This window comes from Tamandua tetradactyla, chromosome 1 (genome assembly GCF_023851605.1).
Source record: "Tamandua tetradactyla isolate mTamTet1 chromosome 1, mTamTet1.pri, whole genome shotgun sequence".
Lineage (NCBI taxonomy): Eukaryota > Metazoa > Chordata > Mammalia > Pilosa > Myrmecophagidae > Tamandua > Tamandua tetradactyla.
This window is the reverse complement of record NC_135327.1, coordinates 177,380,511-177,407,844: the sequence shown is the minus strand read 5'-3', so window position 1 is coordinate 177,407,844 and position 27,334 is coordinate 177,380,511. Positions and strand designations below refer to the sequence as shown.

Here is a 27,334-nt window from a genome sequence, read left to right as displayed (position 1 = left end):
CCCAAGTTTTCAGAGTTCACATACAAAAGTCTTTTGTAGTGCTGAAGCAGTTAAGTGTAGTTACCTCTCTAGAAAGAGTTGAGTGTGGGATTTTAGCAATGGAGAAAAATAAAGGGGCCTTTCACTATTAACTTTATGTAATCATGTAGCTAATTAAAAATGAGTTTAAGTTTTTAAAATAACAGGAATATATGATTTCATAATTTAAAAAATCAGATTAAAAACAGATTCTAAAACAGGAAACAATCCCTTCAAAGCTTGATAGAGTTCTTTGTAGAGTCTAGTTGATTAATTGATTAGTAAATGTACTATAAGGGTTACAGAAGAAAGAATGCTTTGTCACCATGCATCTTTAGGTACAAGGATTTAGAAAAGTGTACAGAGGGACTGTGTAACTGCTAAAAGCAGAGCCCCAAAGAAAATCACACAAATTCTACTCACAGGTAAGCAATCAGATGTCTACTTTGGAGCCTTCTGATTGATTATCAATCCTTGTGAAATTTTATATGATGATCCTTAAACGTTTTAGTGATACCTGGAATAAAAGGATGATGGAAACATAATTAGGCAAAGTACATTTTAGTTAATGTACACTATATAGAGATTACATATATTTTAACCTATTATTCCTTTCTTAGTTTTTTGTTAGAACTTTAAGTGGGAAATAAGCCATGTATACAAATAGCTATGGTGCATTCAAAATCATGGGGATGGAGAAGATGGTATAGTTAATTCAAAATATTGACTATTAGAATTGCCAGTAATCAATGACATAGTCAAAGACACTTTTTCTCTAAACTCAGCCCTGAAACCCTCTGAACTTCAGATCCTCAAAGCCTTTTATCCAAAGCCTTTTGCTGCCGTGGTTAGGAACTTGACTAATCTGGTGGAAGAAGGGGCTCTGAAACATTATAAATAACTAATGAAATTTACTAGTGGATAATCTGGATTTAATGCTCTTGTACTTGAAACACAGCAACAAATATTAAATGTTAGATGGGACAAAGTAATAATAACCAGACAGTAAATTACTGTCAGACACAGAATCTACTCCAACTTGAATAGTGAGCAAGGGAGGCTAATGCCTCTTATGAGTAGAGAAACACACCTGTGCCTTTTAATCTTTGCTTTCTTTTGCTAGGTTGATGGATCAATTCCAATGCCACTTTGCATTGAAAGAAAATAGCCTCAGAGAGGTTAAGGGATTTGCTTGGAACCACATTGCTGGAAATTTGTCCTGGATTCCTAGATTCTCAGTTCAGATTTCACAGGTCTAAAAAAAAAAACTGCCTAAAATGCTATGTATGGCTTATATGTACTTGAGAAAATAAGAAAGACTGCAAAACAAGGTGCCATCCATTTCTTGAATGGTTATCCAGGCTGCCTTTGGTCCTTCTCTCTCAATCTCTACACCTCTTCCTACTTGTCCCAAATGTTCCAATATAAGCAATTGTTGCATTGTCGATACATCTAAAGTACCTTGCACAGCATTCTGGGGATATGGGCCCTGATCTCAAGGGGACCAAAATCTAAAGACATGATCAAACATATATTTACACTTTAGGTTACAGAGCCAGAAAGTGATAAGAACTCTAAATCCTATTCAACTTCCTTTTCTCTCAATTCAGGCCAGATTTTGGAAGTCTTTTCTATAAATAGGAAGAGAGGAGACACAAAAAAATCCATGAGCCATCTCCTAGATGGAAAACTTGCCTAAACTTGGAATTCACAACCTGGTTCCACATATCTCCTAGTCCCTGACCAGCAGACAGGAAGACAAGAAGAAATATTTGTTGAAGGAATGGAACCCATGGATAAGCTTCAGGAAGATTGTGAACTTCCTGAAACAATTTCTCAACGCGACCAACTTCCCCACCCTGCCCCTTCTTCCAAACTAAAGAATCATTTGCTAAACAAATAACTGAGCATTGCAAGATGGAGTTTAGATGAGAACACATTTCAAAAATTTAGTTATTATATTTAAATTTATAAGCAAGTATGTCTTAAGTACCCTCTATGTGCCCAGCACATACTGGAAATATGACAATGAACAAATAGCCATGGTTCTTGGTCTTGGGGAGCTCTTGGGGTACTCAAACTAGCTGCATATCAGAATCTTCAAGGGAAGCTTTATTGTTTTTTTTTATACCACATGGGAAAATGGGGTCCGAAATCTGCACTTTAAAAAAAGTTCCCTACATTCTGATACCAATGTAGAGTACGGTATCTCCCACCAGTCCTTGACCTCCATACCTCAGATAAAACCAGAGGGGACTAGAAGAAAGCAAGGAGCTGCTTGCACCATTGGGTCTTGTAAATTAACATGCCTAGAAACATTTATATTTGTAGAGAAAAACAATTCACAGTACTGTCCCTAAATCTTCTAGCAAGGTTGTATTTATTTGCCTAGTTTCCCTTGCCCTGCTTCCAATCCCCTCATTATTTTTATTTTAAAATTTAGGATGAGGAAGGGAGAATTAAGGAAGAAAACACTACAAATGGGAAAACACTTTTCCTGTCTTTAGTGTCTGCACTTTTCTTGTCAATGACAGAAAAATTGAATGGCTTTAAAGAGAAAATGAAGTGAATGGCAAAGTGACTAAAAGTAGAACTTGTCTTCAAAAAACTTTCTTTTCTATGTTTAGATTTAAGGCCTAAGAGTCAGAAAGTTGAGGGACGCTCTTAACCCCCTGTTATAAAATTGTTCCCTTGGATCAGAATTACCATGCAACAAAAAATAGATGCCCGAGTGAACAATTTCCCACTTTATCCTTTTAAACTACACCTTTTAATGAAGTTCCCAGCTCAGAGATTCTGGCTGACCTGGTTCAGAGGCAGTTGCTTAAGTTCTTTGCCAGCAAAGCTGAGTCTAGACCAGACACGGTAAGGAAGGAAAAGATGAAGAGGGAAGAGAGAGGGAGCTGGGTGAGCCAGGCAAATGGGCCTATCTTTCTTTTCCTGGTCCCCATCCCAGCCAGTAGCAAACATCCAGGTGCTATTATTGCTCCTTTTATTTAATTGTCTGTTCAAGCATGGAGAGAAACTTGGGTTTTATATGAAAGTATTCACTATGGGAGAACCAAGGTATAAAAATAACTAAAGGAGGAATTACTCTCCTCTAAATCAGATTTCAAGGCCTCCAGAAAGTAGTGATTTTCTTAAAGCCCTTGGGAAACTCTTAAATAAAGCCATTCAATAGCATGAGAAAGTATAACTAGCACCTCTCTATATTACACAAATGGGAACACGTTGCTAGTACATATTTGCAAAGGTGGCTAAAATCCTATCTTAAAATTCCTAACACACATGTTCACAGAAAGATGCCACTCTCCAAGTGGATGCCAAGGAACTGAGGGAGGGGAAACACTCAAATGCTAACCTATTATAACAGGAAGTTATTGGCAAAAGTTAAATGAGGGATTCCTTATAAAAATATATAACTATATAGTCAACAAGAGCCATGTTTTTATTTCATTTTAACTTTTAACTTACATGGTTGAATAAAGACCCTTTGATTTCAACATTGATATGTATATAAAAAACATACCCTGGTGTCTCTTTTCTAATATGCTTTCAATATGGAGATAGTAACTACTGTTTATTGAGTACTTATTAGTGCCAGGCCCTGTGCTAAGTACATTGAACACATCTGTCTCATTGATCCCTGTAACAACCTTGCATGATAAACATTCCTATCTTATGGTAAAGATTAAGTTCATTGTATTTGGGTCATTTACCTCAATTCACACAGCTAGTAAGTATTGAAGTCAGTATTCAAACCCAGGTGCTGACCCACCATGATGTGGACATTTGAAAGATACATGCCCACATTTCCTTGTTGAGTTGGTGCTCTGCAACCAGGCACACAGAGAGGAACATGGACCCTGCTTTCACGGAGCTTACTTTGTAGTGAGATACAGACAACATAGCTCCTGAGAGTGAGTAAATAACAAGCATAATGTGACAGAGGGTCACTTTAGGTTGGGTGGTGAGAGATGGTCTCTCAGAGGGGGGGTCTCACCAGGCTGAAAGCACATTTACTAGAAGGTGTCACCTATGTGGGGACCTGAGGGACTGTGCCAGGCAGAACCCTTGAGCCTCCTGGTATGAGGCAGAGGCCTTTATGAGGATCGTTATGTGCTCTGTGATAGTGAAACTCTTCCAAGGTATTTGGTCCATCTGAGATTCAGGCTTATATGTCTGTTATCAGAGGACACAATGTTTACAAAAACAGCGATTCTCAAAAGGCTGCCTTTGCTGGAAAGCAAGAAGGTGGTGGGGCTGTGAGGGGGCAGGGGTGTCCCAGCCCATAAAGGACTATGCAGAGCATACATGTGGCTACCTTGTCATCCGGTGCCCAGGAGGATTCAGCTCCCCCCCCCCCGCCCCGCCCCCCCCCCAGCCCCCCAACTTCTTTCATTTGAGAAGCTTGAAGATGGCTGCCACCTCTGGCTTTCCATGAGTTCCCCTCAGTCTTATGGGTTGGAAGGTAAGGCAGAATATTTCTTCATAATGGACATAGAAATAAAAAGCTGCAGAACATAATCTTTGGAATGGGAAAGGAACGGTAAGTAGCTATTTCAGTCCTAGTTGGCAGGAAGTCACATAATTTGTGGGGATGGAAATTAAAATGAAATACTTAAAATACATCTATGGGTTTTAGTAAGACTGAGCCAATAACAATAAAACATTAATAATCGTCTCTTGTGAATTGTCTCTGTCTTAATTTACAGTTGAATGTAGGAGCTAGGAGTATATTAGAAGAGGGGAAATATGTGATCTTAGGGAATTTGGGCCATTTAAATAAACCCTAATGAGTGAATTGACCTTGAAGAAGTCATTTAACAACTCTTGGCCTCTCAAGCCTTCATCTGTAACATTAAGCATCTGAAATAGATTTTTAAGATCTCTTCAATTCAGATGATTTATGTATAATTCCACGACTTTTTCTAAGAGGGAAAAGTACATTCTGTATATCTAAGTATCTGTGAATGACCTTGTTATGGCTGTGAATAAAACAAGCTCAAATAATTCCCTCTTTTCAGCATCTAATAGTGTGCTCAGAGGAAAGTATCACTCTTTAGGGACCACTGACCCCCACTTCTCTATCATTTCTAATCTAGTTGAATGTATTTTATAGCTCTAAGAGAAATGATAATATATCACCTAATAATATTTATAATTTACTGAATAACTACTATGTGCAAAGTATTTGATATAAGTTACTTCATTTATTCTTTAAAAGAAAACTGTAGGGCGGGCCATGGTGGCTCAGTGGCAGGGTTCTTGCCTGCCATGCCAGAGACCCGGGTTCGATTCCTGGTGCCTGCCTATGCAAAAAAAAAGGAAACTGTAAATATGAATGCTGAATCAATGTATTGATATTTCTTTTGGTCTCCAGTGTCTTGGAGCAGCTAGAAGAAAAAATGAAAAATCATAGAACTATAACCCATACCAAACCTTAAAATCTGCTGAATAATAGCTTGTTAAAATGTACTTGGAAACGTATTGCTTTTTTGTATATATGTTATTTTCCACAATAAAAAAATGTTAAAAAAAGAAAACTGTGAAATTAGTTATTATTATTCCCATTTGAACATAAGGAAACTGAGATTCAGACCACTGTCACAGTTAGTAAGTGACAGAGTTGGAATTTAAACCCATATTGTCCTTATTCCAAGGCTCTTTCCACGTCTCACCACGTGGACTAGTCATGGCTACCAACAACGGCAATTTCTTTTCCCTTTTCGAGAGCTATAAAAAAAAATATGTTGTAGGTAAAGGTTTTAATGATTCTGTCTGACATCGTTAGACTGACTGAGGTGTCTGACTATAATGGAATAGCTTGTTAATGGAATATTCTTATCAAGAACCACTAGGATAGCTGGATAAGAGAACAAAAATCTGTTTGAAGGCATTGGAGAGCTGCTGCAGTAACTAGGACTAAAGGACCAAGATTTTACAAAGAAAGAAGGCCCAGAGATATGACTTCACATTTGGTGATTTCCCCCTACAAACATTTGCTGAATCCCTAAGATACACAGGACTATACAAGAGAATAAGGAACTAAGCAGAACATTTCTGAAAAGCAGAGCAGAGTGTTCAGCAGTCTCATGGAGTTCAGTAGGAAAAACTTAAAGCCCAAGAAGGGAAGACCATTTGGGGTTGATGGAGCTCTTCTGACAACTTGATTATCATGGTTGTTATACAACTGCACGCATTTGCCAAAACTTACAGAAGTATACAGTAATTGGGGTAAATTTTACTAAAAAAGGTAAATTATACTTCAATTAAAAAATGGAGTAAAGAAGAAGAAGGGTCCTGGGAGCTCATCCGAATTAGGACTCCTGGCATGTTCTTCATGGGGAGGGGCAAACTGAGGCGAGTGGAGTCACACGCAAATGGCAGCTGAGTTTCAAATCGCCTTACTCCCTGATTCAACTACAGTGAACTTTCCCCACCTTATCATCCTACCAGAAGATAGGATAACCCCTATTTGGAGAAAAATAAAATCATCCAGAGCTTCAGTTAGATACCCCATATGGAAAAAAGAAAACCAAATCTTGACCTCTACCTGGCACCATATGCAAAAACAATTCTAGACTGGTTGTAGATCTAAATGTGAAAACTTAAATATTAAAGTTTTCAGAAGGAAAATAAAGGCTTAAAAGATAGCCTTATGACCTTGGGATAGGAAAAGATTTTTACAGGACATGAAAATCATCAATCATAAAAGAAAAAAAAAAAAAGATTAAGTGAACAGCATTAAAATTAAATGAGTGAAGGGCAGGCCACAGTGGCTCAGCAGGAAAGTTCTCCCCTGCCTTGCCAGAGACCTGGGTTCTATTCCTGGTGCCTGGCCATGGGGGAAAAAAATTAAATGAGTGAAAAAGCAAACCACAGATTGAGAAGAAATATTGGCAAAACATATGTATATCTAACAAAGGACTTATATCTAGAATGTATGAAGAGTTTCCATAAATCAATACAAAAGACAAACAACTTAATAGGAAAATGGATAAAGACTTCAATAAGCACTTCTCAAATGGCCAAAAGCATAAGAAAAAGTGGCCAATCTCATTAATCAGAAAAATTCAAATTAAAACGGCAGTGAACTAAACACTACACAACACTAGACTAGCTAAAATATAGACAACTGACAATTCAAAGTATTAGTGAGGAACTGTAACTCTCCTATACTGCTGTGGGAGTGTAAATTGGCACGATCACTTAGGAAAAATATTTGGCACCATATGCTAAAGCCGAATATTTGTATATTCTGTGACCCAGCAATCCTACTCTTTGGTATATAACCAACAGGAATTCATACATATATTCATCAAGTATATGAACTGGAGTGTTCAGAGCTGCACTATGCATAACTGCCACAAACCAGAAATAACCTAAATGTCCATCATTAGTAAACTGGATAAATTATGGTAGTCACACAGTGAAATGCTATATAGCAATCAGAATGAACTAAGTATTGCTTAGGGAATCTCAGTCTCATAAACATAATATTAAGTGAGAGAAGCCAAATACAAAAATATGCTATAGGGTTCCATTGAGGTAAAATTAAAAAATAGGCAGAATTAACATTGGGTTTTAGAAGTCAGAATAATAGTCCCAGGGCAGGGGTGAGGATGGACAAAGGGGCATAAAGAAGACTTCTGGGGTGCTGGTTAATGTTCTATTTCCTGATCTGGGAGTTGACTACACATTTGTTTTAATTTTGCAAAAGTTCATCCTGGTGTACAGTTACAATTTGTGGACCTTCCTCTCTGTTCTACATCACTAAAAAGATTATTCTTAAAAAACATGAATAGAAAAAGATGAAGCCTTTATCTTGAGAGATGACAACTAAAGAGAATTTATGTGCTAAAAAATATATATGGAAATCACAAAAGTTCAATAACCAAGTCATATAGTATACCAATAGGATAATAAAATAATAAAAATAAAGACAAGGTGAGAGAAAACAATAAGGTGATATAAATCAATGTACTCTGCACTGGGAAAATCGTAGTTGGGGAGGCCGAGGTCAGCTTGGCCAGTTATTTCTAAATTAAAAGTCAACACTGGATTATTTACTAATGGCCTAGTGAACTTTCCATATATATTTTTTTGGTTTATTGTATCTTAGAAGAGAAATATTTAATGTTTTTACAAGTGGCCCATACCAAAGCAACTCAAATACAAGGACTGCTTATCAACTAAAAATATCAGAAACTTTACAGTCCATGTTGATCCTTGCTTGTTATCCACATCATTTCTCATCTTCACATCCAACCACCCATCTTCCCAAGCCTATCTCCAGTGTCTCACATTTGCATCAAGCCCTTGAGCAAAGTTTCCTCTCTACTTTTTAAAATTGTATGCTTCTACTTAAGTGTTTGCCTGGGTATCCTTAGTAAAATTCATCTGTAGTATGCTTGTATTTTAGGATAAATTTATATGACTGCTTGTGAATCTTTTGATTTTCATGGGATGCATTTTTTGTGTTACTATGAAAGTATGCATATGGGAAAATATATGGATATTTGTGTAAGTGAGTAGATGAGAGGGGCAAAAGGTATTAATAGGATAATATGGCAACAGTTTAGCTACCAAGTAGGCTAAACAAAGTGGAAACCAAATAAATTGTTCTTGTAATTAAAGAAAAAGCCAGCCATTCAATGAAAGTAAGAATTCTCTTGGCATTCTGCAACAAACAGATTCACTGGATCATGGACAAAACTTCAAATCAGTCTATTGGATTGGACATAGGGCTTTCTGTTGAAAGAAACATGGACCTGTAAAAGAAGACAGGCTATAGGGTAACATAGAACTCTACACTTAATAGACGTGTGACCTAAGGGAAATTCTTTGTTAGACATCAGTTACTCCAATTATAAAATGAGGATAGCAATAACTGCCTTGAAAGGTCTTTCCTTCTCTGTACCCCATAGTACTTTGCTAATACCTGTCTGGTAGCACTGTCTCAGTGGACTCATTTTGTAAGAGTATGGGCATCTTGATGGCGAGGTCTTACATAGTCTTATTAATATTTCTGTCCCAAACATTTAGCATATTCCCTAGCCTATAACATGTACACCAAAAAGTTTGTTGGGTGAATGAGTGAGTGAATGAATGAATAAATGAGATAGTATGTAAAGTATCCAGGCCTGAACCTAGCTAGCACACTATATGTCCTAAATGAACATTTGCTGTTTTCATTTTATTCTGAATTTGGAAAATGGAATGACTCAACCCTTAGCTTATTTCTATTCCATCCCAGGTGGCCAGGACTAGCAAACAAAGCCAGGGAAATTTTACTAAATTCTCCTTAAAATTTCACGGAGGGTGTGGGCCATAGTGGCTCAGCAGGCAGAGTTCTTGCCTGCCATGCTGGAGATTCAGGTTCGAGTTTGATTCCCGTTGCCTGCCCATGCAAAAACAAACAAACAAAACAAAGCAAGCAAACAAACAAAATTTCATGGGGAGCAAAGGATGTAGTTTAGATATATGATTGTAGTCGATCCAGTTTTGTACTAATAGGAAGAAGAAAAAATTCTTGTTCAGACAGAACATCATATAACAGGGTTTGATGTCTTGAAACAGTCTGTATTCACTGAGGCCTTTCCTCCTATTTTTTTCATGAACAATTTTTTAACTAAGAATAAGTCATAAGGCTATTTGCATTGGTCAAGATCTATCAGTTGTTAAAAAAATAGGTGGGTCGTTACAGGCCAAATAATCCTGATCAGAGAAGCAATCAGAAGGTATCTATGACAAGGTGAAGGTCAGATGTTTATTTTTAAGCTTTATGAAAAGTTCTCTACTTGTCTGAAGCAAACAGGAAAGAGAAAGGCGTTTTGGCGGTAGGAGATTTCTGGACGTCTCATGAGAAAATAGCTGACATCTGTGTTTGATAGGTCTCCCCTGGCTACAAACATACAAGATGCTTACTCCTGAGAAAAATGTAATATTGCTCTTTACAGAATCATGGTGTACCTGCAGCTGGAATTTGGTCTAATTCCTAGACATCAGGAAATACCTGATGAAGACATTTAAAAAGTTCAAAAATTGTAGAGAGACAGTGGCAGATTTTCTATAGCCATCCTCCTCCTCCTCCTCCTCACCACTATCATTTTTATCCTTATCAACAAGCAGTGATATTTGTTACATTAATTGTAAGGTATATGGGCCTTTTTATTTTCATAAAGCCTAAATACTTGAAGTCCAATGAATTATAAGAAATTGTACACTTAATTTTTGTCTATACTAAAATTCCTGATGGATGCAGACTTCCTGACTCTATTCTGTGTGCTGTTTTTTTAAGTATGACTTTTTAAGTAAACAGGATTTATATAGAGAGAAGCAGCTACAAAAATTAGAACTCTCACGATAGAAAAGAGAAAGCTGAGGGTATATAATTGACGTCCATAAAAGGTCAAGGACCATATTATCCATCTTTTATCCGTAAAATTTAGCACAGAATAAGTTGGATAATTGTCAAACTAAATTGAACAACTTTGATTCCATTAACTTTCAATTTACTGATGATCTCATTAATGAAGGTGGCATTCAGGAATTTTGGATATTCACAAAACAGCAGTGTCCTAATTCAATTCTTTCTGGTTGAGACTACCTGTCATCAAAGAGATTGGATTATTTATTCGATTTGGTCAATTCAATGAAAAATTAAGCCCACTCTGTTGATTTAGTAAATCATTTTTCAAGTTTTTATTATATATTATGTGCTTGCTTGTTTAAGGTGTTCTTAAATGTTTGTCTAGTGTTAGTGTCTAATTGAAGTGAAAGTAACTAAGGACAGGGCTCTATATCATATTTCTTCTATGGCCAGTTGCTTAAGGAAAGCAAAAATCAAAGCACAAAACATCCAAAGGGTAATGATTCCATTCTTCTTCTCTCCCTTCCAACTAGCCAGCACTGCCCACCCACAGGGTTTGTGTGCTGAGACATAATCAAGCCTTGCACTCAATCATTGTCTGCTCAGTACAGTGATGTAGGGACTCTGGGCATCAGTAGGGCTCAGGTCAGAAGGTGGAATTGTCTTGTCTCATCCACCTAAGGAAAGGAGAGACCATCAGTGTGTAGCCTTGAAAAAAATTGCTAGCAGATACCACTCTTCAGCATTTCAAAGAAAATCAGCCTCTGAATTACTTATGTGTACATCCAGCTGAAAGAGTAGGCAGCAAAGTCTGCAGTCCCACAGACAAGCCTCAGAGACCTTTGCACCAAAAAAGTGGTAAAACATCACACTCACTGTCACTGCTCCTCATCACCCAGATAATCCGCTGGTAATTGTCTTGCAAGCTGCAGACATCAGCAAACCAGGAATAACAATGCACGGGGGACCATTTTGTGCACAGGCCCTGGGAAGGGCCAGAGACATTCCTGCAACCAGTCTCCTTTTGACTTTTTCCCATAGACCTTGTCCCTGCACTGAAATGCCTGGAATGCTTGGTAGGGACAAAAATGGGTTGGTCACAGGGCAATTAGGCTTCTATCATCAATGGGATCAGCTGCTTGTGGGCTGATTTCCAAATAGCTAGTGGAAACACAAATGGGTTAAGAATAACAGTTACATGGCACTTTTACAGTAAACAGGGCTTTTAAATCCCTTTTCTCAAATGATTTTCATGGAAGCCCCACCATTAGATACGTATTTTTAGCACATTTAGAAATTGTATAAATGGGACCTAGAGAAGTCTAGAGAGGTTCAGTGACTTACCCCAGACCTCTCAGCTAGTAAATGGATAGAGGTAATCCCCAAATCTCTTCTCTGCAGAACACAATTCTGCCTCTATCTGGTTACACAGCAACTGAGTTCATTTAGCAGGGGCTGGTTATTTAGTTAATTTTAGGACAAATCAATTACTACATCTGACTTCAGAAATCAGGTCAGTCCACTTCATGATTCCTAGCTACCATCATGGCTAAAAATATTTCTCAATTAACTATTCCAAGAACTGATTCTTAATGGCCCTTGCAATTTGGCCTGATTTTGCAACAATCACATAGTAGGGACTTAGTGATAAGTACTTCAAATATCTGTCCTCTTCCCAAAGCCCTGGAACATCAAAATAGATCTTCTGTCAGGGTATGGTGGCCACACAGCAGCTTTCCACACAGAGTTTCAAATACAGCATCACTATTGGCGAAGTGTCATCAGAAATTTGAGGCTGTACATGATTTACTTTTTTTTTTAATGCGTTAAAATTTTTTATTTTGAAACATTTTCACACTTACAGAACAGTTGCAAAAATAATACAGTCCCCATACAGAGAACTCAAACATACAATACACCCCACCCAGATATCCTATCCAGATCCACAAATTTTTTAAACGTTTTGCCACATCTGTCATATCATTTTGTCTATCTAACCACTTATCTATATTTATATCTATTTATTTTTTAAACATATGAGAGTGGGTTGTATGTATTATGCTTCCTGAATACAATACTTCCATGTACATTTCCTAAGAACAAGGATCGTCACTTATGTAACCACCTCAAGAACAGTTATCAAATTCAAGAAATTTAATATTGGTATAAATTCTAAGGCCTATACTCAAATTATTCATACGTCCCATTAATGTCCTTCTGGGCATTTTCTCCTACAGTATTAGATCCAGTCTGGGATCATCTATGGCCTTTAGTTGTTATTGTCTTCTTAATCCCTCTCTTTCTTTTAAATTGTAGAAATAAATACACAACATGAACATTCCAATTTTGATGACTCCCAAGTATATAATTCAGTGAGATTAATCACACTTACAATTTTGTGCTACCCTCACCGCCATCCATTACCAGAATTTTCCCATCACCCTAAGAAGAATTTCTGTGTCCCATCAAGCATTAATTTCCCTTCATCCTCTTTTCCCACTATCGGTACTGTCTCTATGAATTTGCATATTCTGGCTATTTCATATAAGTGGAGTCAATATCTGTTCCTTATTGTCTTACTTATTTCATTCAACAAGATATCTTCAAGGTTCAACCATGTAGTAGCATGTAATAGAATTTCATTTCTTTTTAGAGATGAATAATATTCCATTGTATGTAAAGACCATATTCTGTTTAGTCATTCTTCTACTAATGGGCCTCTGGGTTGTTTCCGCCTTTTGGCTATTGTGAATAATGTTGCCATGAACATCAGTATACAAATATCTGTCTGAGTCCTGTTTTCAGTTATTTGGGATAAATATGTAGAAGTGAGATTGCTGGATCATATGGTAGCTCCATGTTTTAACTTTTAAAGGAACCACCAAACTCTTTTCCATAGCAGCTGGGACATTGTATATCCCCACCAACAATGTACCCAGTTTCCCATTTCTCTACATCCTCACCAGCACTTGTTATTTCTCTCTCTCTTTTTTTTTTTTTAAGATAACAGTCATTCTAGTTGGTGTGAAGTGGTATCTCATCATGGTTTTAATTTACATTTTCCCCAACGACTAATAATAGTCAGCATCTTTTCATGTGTTTATTGCACATTTGCATATTTTCTTTCAAAAAATGTATATTCAGATCCTTTGTCCATTTTTGTAGTAAACACTTAGAATATCTTCTCATTTCTTTCTGTGTGTATCTTTCAAATAGTTTATTTGTGCTTACCATGAGGTTCGAATTGAACATCCATAATCTATAATGGTGCCATTTGGTTTGGTATCTACTTATCTTCAATAGTATACATACATACTTTTTAAAGGTAAAAGGAAAGATGCAAAGTTACTTAGAGAATGAAAAACAAATGGACTGTGAATAACTTAAAACAAATAAACCTACATACATCTAAATGCCAACTAGGAAGCTCTACTGAACCTTGAGTAGAGCTACAAATAGATTAAGTAAAATATACTAAAGGAGTGAGAGAAGAAAAAGAGGAAAATATTAAATTCTGACCTACATTGTCTACAAGACACTCAGATTGTTTGGGGAGAGTGGTTCTTGTTTTTCCCTACTCCCCATCTGTGTCCTTTCATTTCCTAGTGGTGGCTCAAAAAACAAAACAACAAATCTCAGAGATGAAAATCAAAACTGTCCTTATTATGTGTTTATGCTGTTTGAATCCAAAGGAGAGAAATCTGGAAGTGCAAGAGCCCTTAAGTTCCCAGGTTTCCTGTGAAGGAATCACAACTTTATACTGCTTTATATCCCCACAGCAACTGCTACAGTACTCAACAATTATTTATTGATGTAGAGAAATACTGATGGTTTTCAAGACTTACGCTCATTTCTATTTTACTTGTCAGAAGAAGGCCCCAAATCCTCAAATTTAAAAACTCATACCTATTTCTGAATTCTGTACAAATATACATTTTATTATGAAGAACATACAAGTATGCATTTCATTGAAGAAAATTTAGAACCTACAGAAATATGTGTAGAAAACAATCTAACAGTCTTCTTTTAATCCTCCCTGAGATTATTTAAGGTCTCAAAATATTGCTTTCTAGTTCTTTTTCAGCAAATGCATATGATTCTATTTTAAAAACAAATATGATATATTATGCACCCAATTTTTACTTATTGTCATACATATTTTCCTATACTATTATTTTTTCATGATTAATAGCTTCCTGGTTTATGTACTCATACCTTTATTACTGGACATTTAGAGTATCTCAAGTTTGGGCTATTATAAATAATGTTGTCATGGCCATTCTTGTACGTAAATCTTTATCCTTAAACTTCGATAGCTTTGTCCCAAATTGCTATGAAATATAGAGGGTTTAGTGTTCTATCAAAGACCCTCAGAAGGATCAAATTGCTCACATTTTCTTTCTGCAAATTCTTCTCGTTCTTAAATAACCCACTGGCAATGTTAAAACTAATTGCAAAGCCACTAAAATATTTATATTTGGGTTATAGCAAATAAGAGCAAGACAGAATGACAGAGATTTCTAGTATCATTCATTCACTACCAAGAGTATGGAAACACCAAATAAAAGTTGCTTTTGAAAACCTGAGTTTTAAGATTCACCTATTTGAACCCTGATAAATGAGATAATTCAAAGTCACTTCCAATCAAATTATTGTCATCAAACACATTATATGTCCACATATGCAGGAATGGAGAAGAGAGAGAAATCCTACTAGGGAAATATCCCACCCATCACAGAGCTGTGAAAACCTGTTAAACCAGTGGTGCAAGCACTCTGGGGACACAGATTATAGTTTATATATCTCCTTGACACCTCACAAAAAATTTAAGCACTGTTTCCTTTCCTGTCGCAAATAGAATATAATTAAACAGAGATTATGTCCTTGCTTTTTTTCTCCTTCTTAGTAACCTCACCAGCATTTACCCAGTGGCTCAAGCTGTGGACTTAGGAATCACTCTGAACATTTCCTTTTTTCTCACTATCCACTTCTCATCAGTCCCCATAGAATAAATTATTAAATCTGGGGAATTCTCTCTTCACAGTATTTGCTTGCAAATGTCCATTTATCTTCATTATTGCTACTATCCTAACCCAAGCCAGCGCCATTTGATCTGGACCATTCCAGGGGTCTCCTAAATTTTCCAATCTGGTCTTCCATAAACAATGGCATTTTAAAAAATAATAATCTGTTGTCATTGACCTGCTTAAAATAACTGAATAGCATCTAGAATATAAGTCAAACCCTTACAGCCTACATTGCCTACAAGGCTGTGCCTGATCAGGCCCCTGCCAACCTCTCCACCTTCCTCTTCCTCCATCTAGTTGCAATAGCCTTCTTTCAATTTCTTGAATGGGCTTGACTCTTTTAGACCCATGCCCTTGGGGCATGCTAGTCTCTAAGACTAAAATAATTCCCTCTCCCCATCCTGGTAATACTGGCACACTTCTCACTTGGATAATTCTTAGCCTTCCCTAAACTCACAAAATCAAAGTGGGAATAGTAATTGCAATATCTCCAAACACTGACTTTGGTTTTTCAGCACGAGCACAAGGCAGATATTAAGGCTTTTCAAGTATCATACCCATTTATTGTCAAGGTTATAGAAAATTCAAAAGTTTTGCATAAAAAAAAAAAAGACTTTTACCCCCATGTTATCCTCTCTTATAACTCTCTGCTTTTTATCTTCAGAATACAATCACAATTTGTAATGACATTTATCTTTGGTACTTATTTATTTAACGTTTTCTTTCCTACCCAACTGAAAGCTCCATAAGGCCCTGTCTGTTTTGTTTAACATTGATTTCTCAACACTTTGCAGATGTATTGAATGAATGAGTAATCAACCATCAAAATATTTCAAAAGAGTCAAATGATGAGACAGTTGGGAAAGTTTTATATGTTTCTCATCTCTTTACAGAAAGAAGATTCATTAAGAGCTTGGTACTTGCTAAATGCTCAATAAGTTGAATAAATGAGTAAATAAATGGATAAAAATCTCTTAGCTGTCAGAGCAGAATTTACTTAAGTTATTAATGAAGGGCAGAAAACTATACTAAAGAAACAAGGAGACCTGAAGTTATTTTCTGTGCTGTACCTTCAAAAGTTCTGTGAGAGAAAGGAAGGAAAGCAAATAAACATTCTAATAGTTGAATCATACATTATTATATTAATTCTCATAAGAACTCTGTGAGATAGGTAGTATTGTAATCCGACAGACAGTGAAATGAACTCCAGTATGTAGGATTACTTGAAATATAGTGGAGTCAGAACTTCAGTGTGGTAGTTAGGTTCAGGTGATGATGCCCTGTTACTCTGTTTCTTTGGATTTACATCATCAGTATGTGAAATTCATCTATGGCTGATTAGATTTGCTGTTGGCTAAGGGGAGTGCCTTCCACAATGAGGAAAGTTAATTCAATTAGCTGGAGGCTTAAAAGAGAGAGGTCAGAAGAGAGTTAAGCAGTTTAGCATGCCTCATCTCAGCACTTGCAGCTCAGCCCAGACATTTGGAGATGAGGAAGGAATAGCCCCAGGGAAGGCTGTTGGAACCCAGAAGCCAGGTGAGAAGGCCAGCTGATATCGCCAGGTGCCTTCCATATAACAAAGAGCCTCAGATAAAAGCTAACTGCTTTCCCTCTGAAGAACTATAAATTTTAAACTAAATAAATCCCCCTATTAAAAGCTGATCCATCTCTGATGTGTCGCATTCTGGCAGCTTTAGCAAGCTAAAATAACGAGCTTTGGTTTTCTGACTCTAGAGACTCTGCATTGGTAATAAGACAAAGTGGAGAATGATGGGACACTGGTGTTGTTTGGGTGTATTAGTTTGTTAAGCTGCCAGAATGCAATTTACAAGAAATGGAACAGCTTTTAAAAATGGAATTTAATAAGTTACAAGTTTGCAGCTCTAATCCTATAAAAATGCCCAAACTAACTCACCCAGGGAAAGACATCTTAATTCAAGAAAGGCCATTGGGTCTGGAAGACCTCTGTCAGCTGGGAAGGCATGGGCTGGCATCTGCTGGGGTCTTTGGCTTCAGGTTTCAAACAGCTTCCCTGGGGGCATTTTCTTTCCTCATCTCCAAAGGTCCCTGGTTGTGTGGGTTCTGTCACTTCTGCTCTTTAAATGTTTGCATTGGCTCTGCTCTCTGTCTTTTCTCCAAAATGTTTCCACTTTTAAAGGTAAATCCAGTAAAATAATCAAGATCCATCTTGAATGAATGGAGTCACATCACCATCTACTCAAAAGGTCACACCCACAAGTGGGCACATCACATCTTCATGAAGATAATCTAATCAAATGTTTCTCATGCAATTTTGAATCAGGATTAAAAGAAATGGTGGCCTCCACCAGACTGAATCAAGGTTAAGACACGACTTTTCTGGGGTACATGACAGTTTCAAACTGGCACATTCTACCTTCTGGACTCCTTAAAAGACATTTTCCTTCCCTATCCAAAATACACTAACTCCATTACAATATCACAAAGCCATCAACCATTTCAGTAACAATACAAATTTAATACAAAGGCAAAACAGTACAAAATCTCATCAAAGTCAGTTACAGAAGGCATGGTCTGCCCTAAGGCAAAAAATTCTCTTCTGGGTCTGGACCTGTGAAACTTAGAACAAGTTATCTCCTCCCAATATACAAGGGAAGAACAGTCATAGGATAGATGTTTCTATTGCCATAGGGAGAAATCGAAAGGTAGACAGGGGTCACTAGACCCAACTGGCTCTGAAAGCCTGCCAGGCAAATTCCATAGGATTTCAAAATTTGAGAGTCATTTATCCTTGGGCTTTAGAAAGTGGCAGGTCCACCCTTTTCAAGGTCACTACACAGTGACCTTGCTGTCTCTCCAAATGCTGGAGTGAGTTACAACACTGTGGCTCATTGAGGGGGACCACCTTTTCCTTGGGTCCACCCTCTCCAAGCTTTGGGACAGCACCTGGGATCTCTGCCATCTCTGGGCCACATGCTCAGCACCCCCAGACCAATGGGCTGGCAGACAGGCTCCCCTCATCCCAGGTTTTTGTGCTCTATCCTTTTTGAAGCCTGGGGTGGCCCAACTCTTCCTGAACAACAAAGTGGAAGGCCCACCCTCTGCTTTCAGGGCAAACTCACCCTGTCCACATGTATGGGTGGGTCCTGTCTCCTGCCCCCAGATTTCCTGGCTCCAGTTTTAGCTTCCATGGTTCTGCCTCTGAAGTAATTTTTCCTTCATTTTGTCCCTTTTCTGTCCCTTTTAGTTCAGACTGGCAGTGGTTCATTTATATAGATCTCACAACACTCTTATTGGTTTTCTATGTAGTATACTGGGATCATACAATCAGACAATAGACTTTCCACAAATCCTTTCTGGATAATTCCATCTCTAATTCTCACTTGTCCTGTAATGGCTGATTCCTTCCTTGTTGGGATTAAGTCCTCATGTGGACTCTATTCACAGGGATCTCACTTTCTGGAAGCCCAGAATTTTCCAGATCATCAATTTCTCTTTTCTTTGTACCCAAGAATTCAGTTCTTAATTTATCTCTTTCTTGTCATGTTTTACTATAAGCTGCAAGGAACAGACTGCCTTTTCCACATTTAGTTTGGAAATCTCTTCTGCTAAATATCCAAGTTCATCACTCTCAAATTCTGCCTTCTATCCAATTTCAGCACCTAATTTTGCCAAAATTTCTGCCACTAGAAACAAGGGTCACCTTCTTTCCAGTTTGCAATGACACGTTCATTATTTCTGTCTAAAGCCTTGTTGGAGGTATCTTTAGAATTCAAATTTCTACCAACAATGTCCTCAAAACATTCTAGGCCTCCTCACAACTTCTCCAGAATCTTCCCCTTATCCATTTAAAAAGCTGTTCCAACATGCTTTGTATTTGCAAATCACAGCAGCAATCTACTTCTCTGATATCAAAATCAGTATTAGTTTGTTGAGTTGCTGGGATGCAATATCCAAGAAATGGAACAGCTTTTAAAAATGGAATTTAATAAGTTACAGGTTTACAGTTCCAAGCCTATAAAAAATGCTCAAACTAAGGCATCCAAGGGGAAGATATCTTAATTCAAGAAAGGCCAATGGATCTGGAAGACCTCTATCAGCTAGGAAGCCTTTCAATAATAAACAATTAAAAATAACATTAAAAGCCTTTCAATAATAAACAATTACCCAATCTTCAGCTTAAAAATCTGGTTTTGTTCTCAATGGCTATTTCTAATTCTTTTTGAATCCAACAGGTTTTTTTTTTCTTTCCAGCCATATTTCAAAATGTATATTTGGGACCACATTTATCTCTACTCCTTTTAAAACAGTCAGAAAAAGTTCCTGAGAAGACTGCCTTGGTACAGAAGACATACTCATATACCAGCAGTGAGGTTGGCTTATTTCCATACAACCTAATATGGCTAAGAGAAATGTTTGAGTGGAACAGGATGAAGAGTGCCAAACTTAACAGCTTTTTAGTACAAGAAAAGTGCCACAGAATCCTTCACTTAGAGTTACTGTAATTTCAGTTCAGATGCAGTGATTATCCATTCACATCAGTTGAATCATAATTGTAGTCAATGCAATAACAAAAACCAGACACCTGTCCCTTTGCCCAGTCACGGGCAAGATGAAGAAATAAAAGCTGCCCCAAAAGGCTTTTGGTGATAGTCTGTTGAACATGTTGCCTTTCTTGCGGTGTAAAAGCTGAGCCCAGGACAGTACCAATTCAGATTCAAAGGAAGTCCTTTGAGTTTGTATAAAATCAAAAAGAAGAAAATTAAAAAGAAGAAAGTCTCCACCTCACACCTCAGATACAAAAGGCCTTTCGTGGACTCACCCTTGTCCTTTTCAAATAGCACTTCCGACACTTCTCTGTCTTCTTATTCCCTGTATGCTGATACATTTGAAATATCAGTATTATCTTAAGTGTCCTCCTTCTCACCACAAATCTAACCACTATTCATTGATTCCTCAGGATTCTACTTGGGTGAAGTTGGTCAGGAGGGTTCTTTCTGCTTCCATCACCATTGCTGTTTCTCTCATTCGTGCACTCTTTTGTGTGCTTACACGATTACAGATGTCTCCTGGCCAGGCACTGCAATCTCTCTTATTGGTCTGAGGAATGAGTCAAGGTTTTAAAGACACATCTGGGTTTGAATTCTGGATCTGCCACTTGCTTTTGGGTAATTTAATTTCTCTGTAAAAAACTGGAAAATATCTACCTTGCAGGATTGAGTTGAGAATTAGACGAGTTAATATGCGGCAGTGTGGTGCCTGGCGTGAAGAAAACGCTCAGTATACTCCCCTTTCCTGCTTCTGTTCTTTTCAGTCTGTACAATACTGCTAATCAATTTTTCCAAATAAATATATAGAAATTAAAAGGACCCATTGACCCTTAAAATTTGTCCTGGTCACTGAGGAAGGGAGCTCTACCTAAGAATCCAATCTGGCCCAAGTTAAAGAAAAACTAGTATCAAAACTTCTGTTGCACTTTAGAGTTGCTAAGGGTATGTGTCAAGGGTAGATGACCGTTTCTTTTTAGTGAACGTCTTGACCTTCCTTTGTGGTTGTAAAAGGTGAAAAACCCACTTCCCTAAATTAAATGGGAGCGAATTAAGACAGAGAGTTATTTTTTTTTCCACACCCGTATTAGTCTCAGGTAACTTCCCATTGGCCCTCTTTCTCTTTGGGCCTTACTAATCCCCACATCTAATATTCAGTTTTAAGCTATGACTTATTCTTGGCTGCACTATCCTGCCCCTTGATCACCTCAAATCATTCAACAATGTCTGTTAAGGACAGCAGCTTTGGGTTAATGAATATGAAGAAGAAGGGATCTTTTCCATGCTTATAGTGAAGCAGAGAGAGAGAATGGCCTGGAACTGTAAAATCAGGAAACTGTAAATAGGATGACAGGAATTTGAAGCAAGAGATAATAGAAAAACATGTCACCTCCTCCTACTGTGTCTCTTTTGGAGAATTCTCAGAAATATTGAGATGGAGGCCCAAATCATTTTCATTTGGATAGGAAAGGAAAGAGGAGCCCCTGGAAGACTTGGGCATATCCAGGTTACATACTTATGAACAAGTAACAAACGATATAAAAACAGTATTGTAAGTAAAGTATCTGTAATCATGATGAATTGAAGTAATTTGGGCAGCAGTTGCAAAGTGGTGAAAAGCACTGACTAAATACCAGAAGATCTCAATTCCAAGGCCTGGCAATACCCTTAACTAGCTGCATGATCTTGAGCAAGTCATAAGCTCTGTGGCTCTCAGACTCCTCACCACTGAAAGAATGGAGGTGACCACAGAAGCTCCTGGCTGTTGATTAGGTAGGACAGGAATACTCAGGAAAAGCTCCCAAAAGAAAATCAACTCTTTTTTTTTTTATTAATTAAAAAAAAAATTAACTAACAAAACATTTAGAAATCATTCCATTCTACATATACAATCAGTAATTCTTAATATCATCACATAGTTGCATATTCATCATTTCTTAGTACAAGAAAATCAACTCTTAAAGAAGAGTTAAGCATTGATGACGAGAAAGGAGGAATGAGGATATTTCAAGTCTGGCGAAAGAGCAAAGTCAGTGGAGCAGAAATACTTAAGGATTATTCATGGAGAGCATGTTTCAAAAGTCTGGCTGGAGAGGGTGGGAGGAAATGGGTTGTACTGATAAGTCCTTGGATGTGAATATTGCCCTTTATTCTCTGGAGTAAGACAGTAGAGACTAGGACTTTTGATATAAATGATAGTTTAGGAAGACTCAGAATCATTGTAAAGAATGAGATGGAACAAGGAGAGACTAAACCAGAGGTGGGGAGATATAAAAATGTGTGAAACTGAATTAAGATGCTGATATTGAAACTTGAAGGAAAAGATAGTCTATGAGCCATCTAGAAATTTGCATTTAACCCCCACTTGGGATATTAAATGCAAATATCCGAGTCTTCTAAGGTGAGTCTGCAGGGAAATCCTCTCTTGGTTGCAACACCCTAACCTCTGACCCTTGGGTCAAAGAATTGAGCTATTAATGACTAATAAATCATTTGGGAATTAATCTACAGCAAAGGCTATGATAATTTTTATCAAAGACATAAAATGACCTTGGGTTATTATTTGATTAGAGGTTTTTACATTGACATAATTCACTATAATTTCGTAAATTGTACAAACCAACAACCAACTCCAAATGACTTCACTAAAAGAGATATCCCTACACTTTTATGAAAGAATATACACATAAGATTTCTACAGAGCTGAAAGTTAAGGCTATGAAATTATCCTTAAACAAAGAAAAAAAAATACTAATTTCCCTCATCCTCTTTAGTATTTAGAAATTTTATAGATTTAAAGCCTTTGAACTAACCCAAACCCCTTTAAAAAAATGTTTTGAAAGAATAAATCCAAAATGAAATTTCTGGTAGAGATAACAAAATTAACATAGCCTTTCTTTTAATGTGGGTATGAAGCATCTTTGTGATGACTCTATGTACTAAAATGAGACAAGTTGGAATTAGGTCCAGGTCTATCTGAACGTGAGCCTGAGCCCATCCATTTTCTATTAAACTTTGCTGTCATCTTTTATATATACTAGTTCCCTTGCCCTTTTCCCATGCCCCATTTCTCCCACTTTATCTAATTCCCAATGCTTTAACATGATAGTTTCCAGCAAATTAATAGAACCTTATCACAGTGTATATAGTAAATGTTCAGAATATATGACTATTGTACCAGGCTAAAAATGCATATGGGATCAAGAGGAGTTTAGATTGATTACTGGTTGTTAGATTTAAAGGGCTTCTGAAGGAAAGGAGGAATTTTGAAGGGTGTTACTAACTTCCAGAAGTTACTAACTTCCAGGGAATAACACAAATTCCAAGAATGATATCTTACTACCATCATCAGAAATATCAGGTCTGGACCTCATATCTAACCAAGTGAATATACCTTAGGTTCTAATATTTATAATAGTTTAATGAATTGGATGTCAAATATTTTCTTTACTTTTGGTTGAGAAGTTACCATCACCATGCAAAACAGTGAAAAAGTAGACGACGCCATGTGGACAATTGAGGGACAACTGGGAAAAAATTCACAACGACTTTGTCTGCCAAGTTGTGTCAAATGCCATAGCATCTCTTAATTCATCTTCCAAACAAACCCAAGAGGTAAGTATTTCTTTCTCCATTTATGAGAAAATTAAGGCTTGAGAAGTTAAAAAAAAAAACAACAACCCCAAACCTGGCCAATCATAGAGATGGGAGAGTTGGAACCAGAGCACAGGTATTAATTATCTTCCTCTACCACACCAAAGGGAAATACTCACTGGAAAACAAGAAAAGATCGTCCAGTTTTTTTGCACATTGTTGCTTGAACAGAAGCAACTGGTGTCTTAAATTAATCTGATGAACTCCACAAAAATTGGCTATTTGGATTTTTTAAAGGATTTGATTGAAAACTAGTTGTTTTAGTGGCTCTGTTGAGAACTGGCCTTAACAAAACTACCACCTTTGAGTCTCCCAGTTGGGAAAATAGAAAAGAACCCAGGCATAAGTCAAAGGCAAATTACCACCCTAAACATATTGCATTATGTAAGCTCTAAAATTTGAATTACACTTCAAGGATTAAGGCTCAAGACTGTGAAAAATTAAAAATGTTGTATAGCCTAGGAAATAGCATATGAATAAAAAATATTATTAGACATAACTGCATTTCTACTAAACGGTTCTGTTATTCTTAATGGATCAAATCCCCCTTCTGGTAATGTTCTGGAAATTCTATTTTGGAGCTAATTAAAAAAATCATATGACATGTTTTTTATATTTGGCTTGTGTAGGAGTTAAGATCACTTCAAACATACTTTTCTTTTTTGGAATGTTGTCTATTTAATATTGTGTGATTCACTGGTTGAAATAAAAGTGGCATAATCTGTAAAAATACACGAACACCCAAAAAAGGATTGAATTGTGCCTTTGAGAAACGGATTTTTCTGAGTCGGACATTGAAGACTATATATTGCAGAAAGTTTATTTTGAGAAGGTTCAGTCAAAACAGCTTGAAAACTATGAAATGAGTCATTTTTTTTCCTCAAAGAAATGTAACTTTGTCTATTCCAACTGCATTTTTGGTTTGGTAGAGGATATCTTTATTGTACAGGATTTTAAAAGCATGTTTAAGATTCCATAGGTTTAGTATTACATCACTAATGGTTTCTAATGAGATCCAGGCACTAGCAAGAAGGGGAAAAAGACGAGTACAAAAGCTGAATTCTACAACACCAAGCACCATGTAGAATGTGAAAAAGTCTCCATGCTTTATCTATTGCTGGAGCCATCTGGGTAGAAAGGAAGATATTCACATTCAATCAGCCAGATGTTTGGATTACATGCTCTACAATGTTTGGCTATTTGGAATCGGTCATCTAACAGGTTTGATGTTTTACTTTTCATGTAGATATGGCAGCGCCATGGTCATGGTCAAAAAGTACTAGTAAAACATGAAAATATCTAGATAATTTATTCATTTACTAAGCACTTGGGGCCTAAGCTACTTGTTTGTTTTTTCTTAAACAGCTTTTAGACGAAAACCGCACAATTTTACTTTTAGCATCATGTCTATGTACACATAGGAAGAGAATGCTAAAAATAAATCCTCACCAAGCCTCCAGCAACTGTGGCATTTTAAGGAAGGGTGATGAGGGGACAATGGGGATTTGTCCACAGAGGAGGTATGTTCCAGGAGAGATCAGTTTATTTGGTGAATTATAAAGGGTAAAATGGGATGACAAAGATTTTCTAGAATTTCTGCCTAATGGCTTTGAAGTTAAACTTTGCAACCTACAGATGGGTGTGATAAAAATAACTACAAATGCTGGTTGGAACTTTACAGTGCCCACAATTGTTTCACCTTTATAATCACATTTGATCCTCATTTGATAGATAAGGCTCAAAGGCAAGAGAAATCACACGAAGTTATTTTTCTCTAGACCTACCCTCAGTTTCATTTCAAGTCAATTCAATAATTATTGACTTGAGAACAGAACTTCTATACGTAGAATACTCTTACTAGTCACATCAGATAGGAAAGAAGGCAAAGGTGTAAATTGAGGTGTAGTTTCTGCTGACAAGAATCATACAATGTAGTCAGGGAGATAGATACAACTAACCGTATTACAAAATAGAAATTAAGAGTGTGAAAAATATGTAAAATAATCTAATTTTCTTCAAATGAAGTAGAACATATTTTAGGATTTGGGGGAAGAAGTTGGAAAAGGAGATGGTAAGAGATGTTTTAGACAGTTGAAATACTTTTATACAAGAAGATTCAGTGTCAAACTATTTAAAGTTTAAAGGGAGTGTTAGCATTCACTCATACAACAATTATTGATCATCTGCAACATTATAGGAGCAATCTAGGTAAGATACTATCTTTCTTTAATTAAATTACACCTCATTAAACTTTGTCAAATTGCTTATAAAAATCACCACATTACAATGTTCACCTGAAGAATAAAGCATCAGCCAGTCCACTAAATATGTTGCTTATACCATACAGGCAATAAATTTGATAAGTGAACTGATCAAATTTATACCTTACTCAGACATAGGATTCCAGAAATTTTAGAAAGTCTTCCCTCATCTCGTTTACTTAATATCATTTGCCAAATGAACTGATAGTATGTGGAGAGCAAAGAGAGGTAATATTTTTCCATGTATCTGACAAAAACCTGGGCCCAGATCTTGTCATAGTAAAAATAGCTATTGGTATTTTATCAGTTAGAAAATTCTAAAACTAAGACTTCTGGTTTCCACTCAATATGCATATTTGACTTAGCAAGTGTTCCTAAGACAATGCAGAGTTATCTTAGGAACTAAGGATTGGCACTACCTCTTGCAAGAATTTGGTGAGGTGCCAAAAGTTGTTAGTTGTTCAATTTTGTTTTATGATTCTCCTCTCAGCAGTTTTATTGATTGCTTAGGACCTTCCCCTACTATATAAGTGCCTAGTCAGTAGGGGAGTACAGTATACCAGTTTACCCAATTGTATAAGAATTAATTGCTAAATCCTTGAAGGATAAAAAGAGATGGGTAGATAGGTAAGTAGGCAGATAGATAGATAGATAGATAGATAGATAAATGGATGGATAGATAGATAGACAGATAGATACTAGATTTAATAATCTATATAAATACCTATCTCTTTTATTAAAATGATGTGAAATCATTAAAATTTAAACAGAATAAAGAACAAATTTTTAAAAATCTTATATCCCACTTATAAATAAGCTTTGTTAACATTTGGTGAACATAATTTTGGATATTTCTATGCATACATGGATAGATAGATAAAAAGATATAATTTATCTATTAGATTATATAGATAAACAGATATAATTAATAAATATTACTGATTTTAACAGAGAGAACTGAGCTTAAATCTAAGAAGTTGGAGGACTTGAGATAGACATTTCTTTACAAGAGATATTAACTTTAAAAATTAAAAATTATGAAAAATATTAAAAGTCTGGGATTTTTATTGTTCTTTTAACTAAAGCATCATCTTTTAACATATTCTGACCCCTCACAATAAAGCATAGGGAAATTTGTACATTTACACTGTTTTCACACACCCTCCCTTTCCCTATTTTAAAAATAATATTGTCAAGTACTTTGTCAAAGTTTATAACTTTTAAATTTTGTAATCAGAATCCCAACAGTTGCCTACCCTTAGTTTTATATTTAAATCAATTTCTTGTTCTTTGTCAATTCATTTTCTTTACTTTCTCCCTTCATGAGGTCTTAGTTCTTGATTTTCATTATGATGGATATTTTAAAATTAAGAAATGCTTTCAGAAAAACTCATGAAGGCTGTGGTCATTTTGTTTGCTTGGCTTTTATTTTTTAAAACATATTTGAGTATGCCTTTCTGCTAGAAGGAGAAT

The 27,334-nt window shown here is 36.5% G+C and overlaps 1 protein-coding gene across 1 annotated transcript in view; it reads right to left on the bottom strand.

The window, feature by feature from the left end:
• Positions 1–27,334, bottom strand: part of CALD1 (caldesmon 1) — a 187,371-nt gene that overhangs the window by 117,444 nt on the left and 42,593 nt on the right. Inside the window, exon 2 of the mRNA XM_077139546.1 lies at positions 442–535. The gene's annotated coding sequence lies outside the window, so the exon portion shown is untranslated. The remainder of the gene's footprint in view (positions 1–441; positions 536–27,334) is intronic.